Raw genomic sequence first — 4,320 nt, 5'->3', positions numbered from 1 at the left:
AATAGGAACACCTGAACTGTGGCAAATGAAAGACGATCAAGGCTCTGGGGACCCCAGCAAATGGGAGAACACATGCTCTAACTAAACAGCCTCAAAAGTCAAACTACCACAAATATGTACACCAAAAAGCATGCAGAGTAGCTACATGGGGCCTACTGTCTGCCAGTTGTTAACCCCTGGCCAAAACTTAATTTCTTTTATGTTAAATCCCTTATCTTTCTCTCTTTCCTATTATATATATACAACCTATAAATATATAGATATCCTATATATATCCTATATACATATGAGCAAAACCAAGACAACAGTTTGTCATTAGCCAAGAAATGATTACTGAAGCTTAGAAAACATAAAACAATAGTATAAAGATATGTATAGCTATAAGCCCACATATACATACCTCACATATTTATTTCCTATAAATATATGACCATACCTACCTCTAAAACAGCGTGAATTAATGAACTAATTCTAAAAGAAGCATGCATATATAATATAATAGGGCTGCTAAAATATAGTTTGTAAACAAGAGCCATGTGACACAATGGGGTGAAGGCAGCCTCTTGAAGCCCTATTAACTGATAATGAGCGCAGAATTTTTTTTTTTTTTTAACTGAAATAAGTTTATTTGCAGGAGAAGAACAGCTGAACATCAGGTACAGTGTGATCCACAATGATCCAACCACAGCCGTAACTTGTTCTGGGAGTGCTCCTATGCAGTTTGGAGGAAACATCAGCTGAACACTTATCAAACTTCGAAAAGCCATCTAACCTGAGTATTACACAATACATAATGACCATGACACAGTAATAAAAATACAATAGCAAATACTATTTTGTGAGCTACAGCAACAATATAAACAATTTAGGCCCTTCTTTAAAAAATGAAAAAAATAGATACAGCTTTATTTCAAGCATTTTCAGTTGAATACAACTTCATATATTTTCACTCACAATAGACAGCAAAAGAATGCCTTCTGAAGTATCTGTAGAGAAAATATATTACTTGTTTAAATGTTTGCACTCAGAAGTGCACTTTGCCAGGTAGGAGTTCAGATAAGAGAATGAAACTGTGCTGGGCCAAAATCCTGGCTGCTGATCAAGACCTGTATAGTTTTCATATCTGTCTAAAAAAGTTTACATCGGAGAAAAAAGGAGAACATAAAGAGAACCAACATTATTCTTTTTCAGTGAAGCAGTCTAATGGATTCCAAGTGTGTCGTCCCGAAGTTGAATCCCGTCCAGGCCGAGGAGCCGAGGGAGCTGGGAGGAAAGTGCTAACTGAACACTACAGAGCTGGCCACTCCTAACAGAGCTCCTAGAGGCCCAGGCCACACGGGGTGAAGGGCCGCCAGGACCACTGGTACAAAGGTAAAGTTCGCTCACCGAACTGCACACATAGAGCTCCTAGGAGGGTTAACAGTTCTTGACAGAGGTTCCTGGTTGTAGTTTACAATATCTGCCTTCACCACCCTCTGTGACTGTTCTATTTCTGCTTTGTTTAATTTGATTCCAAGGATTTCAGCAGCAACTTTCTGAAAACACAGGAAGACAGAGTCTCCTGTCTTTGCTGAGACAAAGTGGCTACTAAAACCATTTTCCTGGCAAAACCTTAAGTGTTTTTCAGGTTTTACTGTTCGCATATGCTCCAAATCAATTTTATTGCCCACCAAGGCAACCAGTGGCTGAGTTTCTGACTCCTCGCTCACTTTCTTCACCACAGAATACCAGTCTTCTAAATTTTCAAAGCTTTGATAATTTGTAATATCATATACCAAGAGGATTCCCTGTGCTCCATAGATATATTTATCCAACATCTTGCCTCCTATTGTCTGTCCTCTTATATCCCAAACTTGAAGAGTAACATTCAGGTTTCCCGGCAACGTTATCCTTCTCAAAAAGAAATCCAGTCCTATAGTTTGTTTGTACTGTTTCCCAAAAGTTTCTTGAGCAAAACATGTAGTTAAGGAGGTCTTCCCGGAGGTGCCATCCCCCAGCACGACGATTTTCAGTTGCCGGTCCTGGCTCTCCTCCTCAGAGTCCGACATGGTGTCCCGGGAACCAGGCCCGCTCCCCCACCCCCACCCCGAGGTTGGAGGGAGGAAGGGGAGGAGGGGGTCTCCGGGGGCGGGGGAGAGGAGGAAGGGCGGTGGTGGGGGCAGGACCCCCCGCCCTGGTGTCTCAGCGGCGGCTGGACGTATCTGGGCTGAATCACACGCCGGGCGCCATCTTGCCCGCCTCCCCTCATGAGCACAGAATTTGAGCTCCTGGCAGGCTCCCTCTCTCTTTAACTGGGCTTTAGCTTTGGAGTCAGAGAGACAAAGTCTGAAAAGATGTGTGGAATCCAATCAGATTACACTTTATGATCTATCAGTTGTGATTTGACCAAAAGGAAGAATATGAAGAGAATTCACAGTCTCACACTGAACAAATTGGTTGTATCTAATCAAGTGCTAAACCAAAAAGGCAGGGCTCAGAAACCCAAGAAAAAGAAAAAACATGTACTATGTGATCAACACTGAATACAATGTTGGTTTCAAAACTAGCTCCAGACCTAAAGGAATAAGGGATTAGCTGATCTCTTACACTCAGACCCATTGACCATGAAATTCGTTGTTAGGATTTTGGCAGGAACAGAATAGAAACTTTCTACAGCAAAATCTCTAGTAATCTTGATGTGTAAGTCAAGGACGTTGTTAATTAAAAGGGAAACCATTTATTTTATGTGTCTCTTTTGGGAATGTCAACCTTTACATTCTGATACAAAAACTGAGGTCTGGCTAATAACCCAGCCCAGAAAAAGAAGATAATTCATGGCTCCTTTTGAAGTTCCTAGGCTTCAGGCTGAATTCACAGTTATTTCTTTTCCTTACCATGACAGTTTTGGGCAGGACCAGACCTCCTGCAACCCCCCTCCCAGGCCCAGTTGGGCCATGCCAAGAGCCTGCACCATATACACACCCTCTGAAATGTCTGAAATGTCAGAGGGAGCTGGAACAAGTGTCCGTGGTCACAATTAGAAAGCCCTCCTTCAAGGTTCTAGTCAGCATTCCTTACCACAAGGAAAAACACAAGGAAAACACAAAATCTGCTAATGAAACTAAGTAAATAAAGATAAAAATGATTATCTTTTTGAGTATGATGAAGTCAATGTATTTATTTAAAAAGTAGAGTAGCCATGAAGATGGTGACATGTTCCAAATTTCCTTCTAGAAAAGTGACCTTATTGGGGCGCTTAGGTGGCTCAGTCGGTTAAGTGTCAGACTCTTGATTTTGGCTCAGGTTATGATCTCAGGTCCTGGAATCAAGCCCCAGGTTGGGCTCTGCACTGGGTGTAGAGCCTGCTTGAGATTCTCTCTCCCTCTCCCTCTGCCTCTGCCCCTCCCCACCCCACACTCTCACTCTTTAGCTCTCTAAAAAAAAAAAAAAAGAGAGAAAAAGAAAGAAAAGTGACCCTATTCATCAACATACATGCAGTTCAGTTGTAAGTCAATAAAATCCAGAATTTTGACAGCTCTAGATTGTACTTATTGCAATGGAGAGACCAAGATGATAGTCTGTCCTAAGATAAGAAATGATTTTTGAAGCTTGTAAAGCATAAAACAGTAGGATAAATTTATATATATCTGAAATCCCTGGAATCTGAAGCGTGGGGCTTGGTAGCTGCCCCTGGCTCCAATTCAGCTGAATCTTCAATTTTCTGTCACTGCCACATCCTCAGCCGGAGCTAGACCCCATTGACACAGCACCGCCATCATTTCTATTTTTTTCTACAACCAGATCCAAGGCCACAAAAACTGGAGCTAACGCAGCCAAACTCAAAACAACAGCCCAAGAAAAAGCAAAAACCTGCAAAGTTGACATAGCCAGGCCGATAAGCATCAGCACAGAGAAAACCCAAGATGGAAGAAGTAGAGGGAAAACAGTATCATAAAAGCATGGAATTCCCAGAAGATGAGGTTTGGCTCTGTGTGTCAAGAGCTGGGGATGAGGTCTGTGGAACCAGGAGTTACCCGAGCTCTTCTCTCAGGCACTGGAGATGTGGCTTCACCCGAAGCCATTCTTTCTCAATATCCATATCTAATTTATTTGGAAGATCTATCTATTTAAAGAGGCAAAAATACATATACAGTCTATACAAATGCACAACAAGATAGAATTCCAACTACTGACAAAATAAATTAGGAATGTCCCTTCCAAAAAAAGATGTGTATTGCCTGGGAAGGGCCATGGGGATCCTTTGGGGGCTGGTCATGCCCTGTTTCTTTGTCTGGGTACAGATAACTTGAGGGTGTCCACTTTGGGAAAATTGATTGTGTT

The 4,320-nt window shown here is 41.9% G+C and overlaps 1 pseudogene; it reads right to left on the bottom strand.

Moving 5' to 3' along the window:
• Positions 1-1,151: 1,151 nt before the first annotated feature.
• On the bottom strand, positions 1,152-2,136 carry LOC114218681 (ras-related protein Rab-28 pseudogene; annotated as a pseudogene).
• Between the last annotated feature and the right edge of the window lie 2,184 nt (positions 2,137-4,320).

The sequence above is a fragment of the Eumetopias jubatus genome, unplaced genomic scaffold (assembly GCF_037043125.1).
Source record: "Eumetopias jubatus isolate StellerSeaLion01/CBP00866 unplaced genomic scaffold, mEumJub1_p1.0 scaffold_1, whole genome shotgun sequence".
In the NCBI taxonomy this organism is placed as follows: Eukaryota; Metazoa; Chordata; class Mammalia; order Carnivora; family Otariidae; genus Eumetopias; species Eumetopias jubatus.
The sequence above is the reverse complement of the archived record's forward strand: the minus strand, read 5'-3'. Positions and strand labels throughout refer to the sequence as shown.